Genomic DNA, 9,271 nt, shown 5'->3' on the forward strand with positions numbered 1-9,271 from the left:
TATACATGTAGTTTTATCTATTTTATTTTTATTTATATATTTTTTTTTTCTCTCTAAATGTTGGTTGTTGTCTTTTTTTTTGTTTTTATAGCCCTGATAAAGACCTGAAAATCAGGTCGAAACGTCGGCATAAATAAATATTTTTGGTTTATTTATGTTGTTTCTTTGCTGACCGCACCCCCGACCATCTCCTCCAAATAGTGATAATATTCATTCAGAGAAACATAAAAATTTAAAAAAATAAATAAACTAACAAATTTTGAAATATACATAACAAGTGCAAGAATGTGATATTATAGTAATAATAATGATACTTTATTTATTCTGGGACGAGTCCCATTAGTATAATACAAAGAAATCAATAGATGAGGGCTGAGGAGCCTCAGAGATACTTAAACAAAAAATACAATGAAATATATACAGTCATTATAAAAAATAATTATAGGTTATTTTCTCACTTTTATCAGTTGAACAATAAAAAAAAAAAATGAATAAATAAAAAAGAGAAAAGAAAACGATGTAAAAATAATTAAGAATGATATAATAGTTAACATACACATTTACAATTTTATGGGGTCTGAATGGATAAGAAATGATTGAACAGGCGGAATTTAGAAGTAGGGAGGGTATTGGAGCGACGGATGTTGGAACGGATGGAGTTCCATAAGGATGAGGCTCGGATAATGAACGATCTATCGAAAGCAGCGGTTCGGTGGGCCCTTGTGTATATCTGAAGACCGGGAACGAATAGAGGATTTGAATTGAAGGAGCTCGGAGATATATGAAGGACGGCGGGATTGGATGACTTGGAAGATGAAGGATGCCCGGAAATACTTACGACGGTAGGAAGGATAAAGCCACTTCAACTCTACATAAAAACGGGAAACAGAGGCGTCCCTTGGGATCCCGAAAATGAATCGTACACAGCAATTTATCAAACGTTTTAATTTCGCCTCGAGATTCCGAAAGACGCCCCCATATACTGTACAGCAATAGTCAAAATGAGGAAATATTAGCGAAGTGACTAGGAGCCTACGAGTTTCAAATGGAAATAAGTGGCGGAGGTAATTTAAACGTTTTAAAGTTGAAAAGGTACGGCGGGATATATTGGATACATGGCTTTTCCAGGAAAGTGTTTGATCGAAGGTTATTCCCAGGTTTTTTTATGGTGGAGTAAAATTTGATGAACAGTTTTAAGGAGATGATTGGAGCCTATTAAGATTGCCTTCGTCTTCTCCGCATTTAGCTTCAACTTGTTAGCTCTCGACCATTCAAAAATCCCATCCAAATCTTCTTGAAGTTTCTTTGTGGCTGGTAATAGGACAGGTATATTAGAAAATCATCTACATAGATGTGGTATTAGGATAGATGGATCCGGAGGGGAAGGTCATTAATGTAAATAGCAAACAGAGTAGGAGATAGAGAAGAGCCTTGAGGAACACCACAGAGAGGGGAGAGGGTCTTAGATGGAGGTTGACCTGAGACGACTACATACTGGGACCGATTTGACAGAAAGGATTTGAACCAGCACAGGGCACTGTTGGATAGAGGAAGATTACGCAATTTAGTAAAGATAATGTTATGGTCAACAGTGTCAAACGCTTTGGAAAAGTCTAGAAAGATTAGAGTTTTGTAGGTCATGAGTTATTTTAAGGAGAGCGAATTGCGTTGAACAGCCAGGTTGGAAAGGGTTGATAAGAGAACGTTCATCTAGGAAGTTGGAGAGTTGATTTTGGACAAGGCGTTCTAACGGTTCGGAGAAATTAGATAGAAGAGATAGAGGACGGAAGTCGTGCAGTAAGCTAGGGTTGGAAACTTTCTTCAACGGTCGGACAAGGGCAGTTTCCCAGGAAGATGGGAATATGGAGTGTTGCAATGAAAAGTTGTAGATGTGGTAAAGAACGGGAATAACGACAGGGAGGCTGGATTTTATTAGTTTTACTGGAATACTATCAAGGCCATAATCATTAGTGTGGGGTTTTAGGACAGCGGAAAGTAATTCATCGTAGGACAGGTGTGAGAAAAAGAAGTCTTCAGGATTGAAATTGTGATGTTGAATATCGGAAATAGAGGAATTATGAGCATAGGATAAGAAATGGTCATCTGGGAGATGAGATCATCTGGAGTCACATGGAAGGAACTGAGGTTATTGGATTCGGTCGGGTAGGTTACGAAGTATTTTCCATTTGGATTTGGAATCAGGAGCATTGGAAAGGGTATTATGAAAGTAGGTGGCTTTAGCAAGTCGGACTGCGGATTGGGTTTCATTCCGGAGGATCTTGAAAGACGTGTAATCGGCAGGTAAACGGGTTCGACGGTATTTGCGCCTCGCTGCACCTCTTCTTTTCATTATTTCCTTTATTTCGGGGGTCAACCAAGGTGCAGTGGGACGGCGTATGGTTCTGGTTTTCAAAGGAGTATGGATATCTAATATGGAGTAGGTTTGAGGTCTGGGTGGTTACAATAGGGTCAATAGAGCTATAGGAATATATGATGTCCCATTGGAAAGAATTAAGGTCAGGCTGAAGGGATTCATTAGTCATAAGTAGGATATCAGTAGAGTACTGGCAAAAAAAAAAGTACGTTAGATGAACTTGAAACCGTCATGAAATATCGTTGAGATAAAATAGCAAGTAAGAAATGAAATAAAAGTAACGATAAGGAGTAAAAAACATAAAAAGTGTGAAATGTAAAAAAATATTTTATATATAGTTTACATAATATTTATATTTTTTAATTACGCCAAAATACGAGGAACGTTGGCAATCCGTGCTGGCGCATTCCAATATAATTCAGTGTTCAATCAGGTAGTCTCCTCCATAAAGGAAACCCTACCTAAGCGGTCAGATTGACCGTGTAGCAATACTGATGAATTAACGAGAATGTTTTGAAATCCATTTTTTATATTTTACCAAAATAAAGGTCAAATAAGCTATCTGTTTGTTTACGAATCGAAAGAGACATTTCACATGATTCTTACCTTACGATGTCTCACATAAAGGTAAGCATTAGTTGAACTGATAGTTTATTGCTCTTCGTGATTTAAGTCAATCTGGCATTCGACTGATGATTGTCACCTGAGTGACCATGTAGGATCGATTATAACCTTTTGACTGATGATTGTCATCCAGACTGACCATGTAGGATCGATTATAATCTTTTTATTACAATTAGGGAAAAGGTCATTACGTAGCATGGCTTTTTACTATTCGTACTGGAAGATATTACTATCTCAAAATAAATTTATAAAGTGTTATAAATCATCTAAATCCAACGTAGAGCACTTGTGCTGCGAATCATTACACAATGGTTTTATTATTTAAATAAATTATTTATTATATCTATAAATAAAACAATAAATATGATACCAAACAGTATGAAAAATATGGAAGAAGATAAAAAATGAAAATCAAACAAATACAATTATCTAAATAATGAAAAATTAAAATTAACATACTGAGAAAAGTGAGGAAGGAAACTTTATGATATACATTGTGAAAATCTTGATAATACGTAATAAATTAACGAAAATATAAAGATATATGAGCCAAAAGGTTTAACAAAACTAACAATAAAATAGATAAACATGAGTAAACAGTAATATGGTGAACATAAGTTGATAAAGAATGTGAGGAAAAATTAATAAAGACGGAAATTATTTGGAAAGAAGGGATAGGAGATAAGAAGAAGGAAAACATACTCATAATAAGATAAAACTAGTAAATAGTTACATTAAAAAATTTGTTTAATTTTTCATTATTTACATATGTATACTAGTGTGGTGTTATTTTTTTCTCTCCTCCCACATTTCATTCACTATTTGTTACCATCATTGTCATGTTATAATGTTTTTATTTTAAAATGATGACTTGTTTGGACTCGATCCTAAAGAAGACCGAAACGTAAGCACATTAAATAATATATGTAAAATAAATTAATTTTCTTCACTTCTAACCGAACACACAGAGACCGATTACTCATATTAATCTACGGTGAACAATATATTGTACATATATACATCAAAAGTTACACAGCGTTGGAGGTGAGCTCATGCCGCTAACTTCATAAATCAAATTTATTAGTTTCGGGAACTATTATCATGTAATATATAGTAGAATTTAAAATGGTATTTGAATAAAGAAGATTAATTTTTAACATCAATATCAGATAGTAAATTAACGGTCAAATAAATAAAAACTTCATATTGATAGAGAGAGAAACAGTGAATAACTCTATTTATATATTATGAAATTAAACAAATAAAATAGTAGAGAATCAAAGCTCTACCTCCATTCATAAACCCTATTACCTTCAAAATCAATGATGTGATGAATGAAAATATTCTTTTCTTAAATATGCTTAACATTTTTGACATACATCATGCATTTGTGTATGTAGGTATACATATTTTTTTTTATAAGACGTATTGAGTACATTGTAAAGGAGGAAAAAATCTTTCCCTTTTGAGTAGACAGTTAATGTTTTATTGTAGAAAGTAGCTGATTCAGGTAGGAAAGGATTTGGTTACCTGTACTAAGTTGAGTCATGAATTCTTTGGACGCAGGTATAGAAGAGATGAAGAAACATACACGACCCCAGCTCAGCATGTGAGAAGAATTATTTATCGAGATCTTTATTCTTGAAGGAAGGGAACAAATATAATCATATCAATATTTTTGATTCTGGCCTCGGTAATTATCGAATATTTTTAATAACATAATCTGAGGATGAATCTATCCCTAAAAAAGTCCTTAAAACTCAGAAGAAACCTATAAAACCTTCATTTTAGAAGACAGGATCGAGATAATTTGCGGGTTCCTAAAATTTCATTTTTCTTAACCAAGATTCGATTCGGAAACATGTCTAACCATAATGAAAGAGGATAGTTTAACTGTAAAGTAAATTGTAGAAAGATAGTACCTCAAGATGAAGGTAGAGAAATAGTTAAATATACAATTTAAAAAAAAAAAAATCTTCATATAAAGTACTTTTAATTTTGTTTATCGTAAATAATTATGAACTATGAAAGAATTTGATACTTAACTAAAGGAGAAAAATGAAGAAATAGAGGGTGCATTATAGAGAGCTGCAAAATTGGAGACAGTCCGATCCCAATCATACGTAAACGAATTTGTTATATATTTTTAAACTGTTGTTTTCTTGCCAGGAACAAAATTGATATTCGCTATTCTCACCTCGAGAAAACTTTAAATTCTAATTTTTTTAGTAACATACAAAATAAAATGTTTTTTGTTGGAAGAAGATAGTTGACCGTATGAAGTAGATTGTTGGAAGATAGTCCGGGTAATAAATGTACCAAAGTAATAAATGAAAACTATTTATTTTTATTAAAAATGTTTTGCTTAAAATTTTAGCCTCTAATGTGGTGAAAATAACGTCTCTTTTCAGGATAAATAAGAAATCAAGAGGCTCAACTAGGTTTTAGTAAATGATCCTGGCTTTTCAAGATAGAACCTTCCATTTGAGGCAGTTTGTCAGGGCTAAATAAGAAAAACAAGATTTTTAGAAACATAATACAAACATTTTAGAATTAACAGAATAATAAAAATATAAAACATTTAAAAACAATTGTTCAGTTTAAAAAGTATATAAAAAAAAATAAAACTAATAAAATACTATGATGAAATTTTCCCATATTGTTATTATTGATATTTTATTATTTTTAGTTTTTTTTAATATACTTTTTAAACTTAGCAATTGTTTTAGAGTTATTTTATATTTTTAATGTTATGTTAATCCTAAAATTTTTGTATCTGTTTTTTTAATATTTAGCCCTGACGAAGGCCAGCAAAGTGGGGCGAAACGTAGCTTACTAATAAATATTTTTTTCTGCTATGTACCTTTCTTGACCGCCCACGGGCCTAAATCCTTACAAATATTATTTTTATTTGCATTATTACATTATACTGATTCTGTTCCTTTTATCTCTTAATTTTATTTAATTTATATATAATCCTCAATATCAACTATTGATATTAAATCAGTTTATATATTCTGAATATATATTCAAAAACTAATATTTAGACATATAAAAAATCAAAAGTTATGATAATGGTCCCGAGCCGGTCACCTATAAATAATTGAAAGACGATGTAAGGTAGCCCACAAGGTGTATAGAGTAACGCCTATCTTTTGTTACAGCTCGGGTTCAGGGTTTCAAACAAATTTTTTTAGGATCCTCTCTTCTTCTTGTCTTAGGTTTTTTCTTGAGTGCCTCAAATGGAAGGTTCTATCTTAAAAAGCCTGGATCATTTACTAAAACCTAGTTGAGCCATTTGATTTCCTCTTTCTCCTTAAAAGAGTTGACGGTTTCAGGGATGAACTAAAATCTAGAGCTTGGTCTATACACTTCCTGTCTTAAATGAAGTAGTAAATTGTCTACTACAAACTTTCAAAAAAGTCAATAAATTTTGCCCATAATGGAAGTTGACTAGAAAAACCATTTTGTGAATTTATTTTGAAAATATCCGGAAAAATACTATTCTTAAGGAAAATTCCCATTACAAACAATTTTATGGTGCATTTAACAAAGTTCAAATTAAGCTCTAATTTGAACTCTTAACATTCGAAATTTTCCTAAATAAAGTGTTGGTAACACAAACAATTAATTACAGCCAACAGCTAAAAACCAACACAAATTCGACTTTCACAATTTTACATAAGGAAAATAATACGTTTAAAAGAAAATTGTTTGATTCTATTTATATATCAGAAAACATAAGTTATACAATGAATTTTAAAACAGACACAAGAAATTTGAACCAACACTGCAGAGATCTTAAGGAAAATGAATATATGAAAAATATGGATACATTTTATATTACTATTTGCAATTAACTTTGGTACCCACTAGTTTCTAACATTGAACCTCTTCCATTCCTGGCAATCCTCCGAGGCGCCTGAAAAGAAGATGGCCTCGTGACCTTATATTGTAAACTGTTTTTAGAGTTCTACTACTGGGTAGTTTCTCTACATTCTGTATCATATCATTATGTCATTATGATCAAATTTACTTGTTGTATTTTTTTATACAGTTGTAAATATCAATAAATAAATTTAAAAAAACAAAAAAAAAACTTTGGTATGAATTTTAATAATAAAAGAAATAAGAATGTAGGACAAAGTACATTTTGAAATGAATCATAAATAAGCCTGGCCTGGGTGTAAGGAAAGTTAAAAACATGTGATGAGAGAATGATAATAGTTAATTTGCAATCAAAGGTTTTAAAATTTAATGGATAAGTAACAAAATAGGTAACTAAACATAATCTTGGTAATAAATAAATTATTCTCTATTGTTGTATTGTTTCAGAGTGTGATTTGACTGAAATTAATGACCGGGACAAAATAGCGTGCAAACAATTTTTAAATTATTGGATGTGAGAGGTAAAATTATATTTAAGGTATGCCAATTTATAATTCATAGTGTTGTTTGTTAAAAATTAATTCATAAAAAAAGCTGTTATTTATTAGATTACCTTTGGGAATGGCCGAAACGTTGGACTTTCAAAGAAATAATAATGAGTGTTTTGAGACTTTACTTGGATTTAAATTTTTTTATTTAAACATTAATAATGTTTCCTCAAACAAAGATAATCAACATTATATAAATTAATTTTCTTAAATAAATCACGAATACAACCATTCTTAGAAAAATAACCATTATAACTATTTTTTCTTTCTTGCCCATAGTATCATATATATCAATTTCTTTCGCACATTTCATTATGTTGATTTAATTATTTTCACTTTGTATATATCTTTAATCATTACTTGTATATTTTACTATGTTAATTTCAATTACTCATCATTTCCATTATGTTTATTTCTTTATTTACTTGAGGGCTGTCTGATTTTTAATATATTTTTTTATCATGGCTTTGAATAATTTTTACCAGTACAATATTATATTTTATTTTCTATTTCTATCAACTACTATCTGCTAAATTCATTGTTATGTATATTTCCAAGTTTGTTGCATCGTTTTGTTTTTCAGCCACGATGAAGGCCTGAATTCAGGTCGAAAGGTCGACAAAAATAAATAAGTTTTACTTATTTGTGAAAGAAAAAATTATGGTGTCTGAAAAATTGTTTCATCTTACAGAGTAGCAGGAATGCAAGAAGGGTAGCCTTCTGCTGGGTCTTGCAGGAAGGTAACTTCGTTCTACCGGGTACTATTCCTGTAGATACGAAGGGGTGAGTAAGTCCGAAGGGTAGCCAGCCGCCGGGCCCACCGAAAACATAGAAGGTCGAGGAAGGAAGAGAAATCCAAAGAACGCAGAGAAATAAAAGAAAATTTATATTTCTAAAAATTATAGAACTAAAATGTACTAATCCAATATGTAACTTGTTATTCTCTGCCTCCTAAGGAGGTATTTCTCGTAAAGCGAAATTTCACACTGGGAATCTCTAATTTCTCCTATTCTTGTCTCTAAGCTATTATTAAACTCCATCGAAACAAACGCTGCGTTTAAGACGTCACCTGTCAGTGGATCAACAGATTCTATAGGAATCTGGCTTAATTAAAATAATACATTTATACATATTACAATGTCTTATATAGTGGTTACATGTTACAATTAATGTATTTACAATGAATAGTACAAATATTAATATACGGCGTTTGCTTGTCACCAATAGTGGTTCCTGAGTTAGCTGGTAAGCTGCGTCATGCCAATCCATAGCGGTTTCGGTGACTGTAGTAGTTGTGGTAGGGTCTAGTAGGTAGCGGTATCGCTACACTGTAATGCAATCGGGAAACTTCTTGTCGCGGCTCTTTCCGTCCGATTCGGATGTTTCTATTTTCCTTTTTCTTCTTTATTTATTCATAATATTTTGTATTTATCTATAGTTCAATACTTCTAACACTAACGAAAACTGTTCTTTTTTTATAAATAAACCAAATGAAAGGTACTCTAGAGGAAGATTTTTGGAAAAATACGCATTTAAGCCCTGACAGACTACTTCTGTCAGGATATGACTTACCTGGCATTAAATGCCATTCAATATTACGTTTCCACACCGAGTTTAATCAAAAAAGTTAGAGTTGTTTTCTAAAAAATGTGAAAAATCGAAATGGCAATTCCGGTCTATTGATTTGATTGAAAAAGTTACTATCACATCCCAGGCATATAGCCGCTATAAATGTGTTATTTCTGTTTCTTACGAATTCTGGTTTTTTATTTAGACTGTTCACAAACAGACACAAACATACCAAGTTCGTGCAAGACGTTTTTTTGGACCTCAAAAC

Source organism: Halyomorpha halys, unplaced genomic scaffold (assembly GCF_000696795.3).
Source record: "Halyomorpha halys isolate HHAL.00 unplaced genomic scaffold, Hhal_1.1 Scaffold655.1, whole genome shotgun sequence".
NCBI classification, from domain to species: domain Eukaryota; kingdom Metazoa; phylum Arthropoda; class Insecta; order Hemiptera; family Pentatomidae; genus Halyomorpha; species Halyomorpha halys.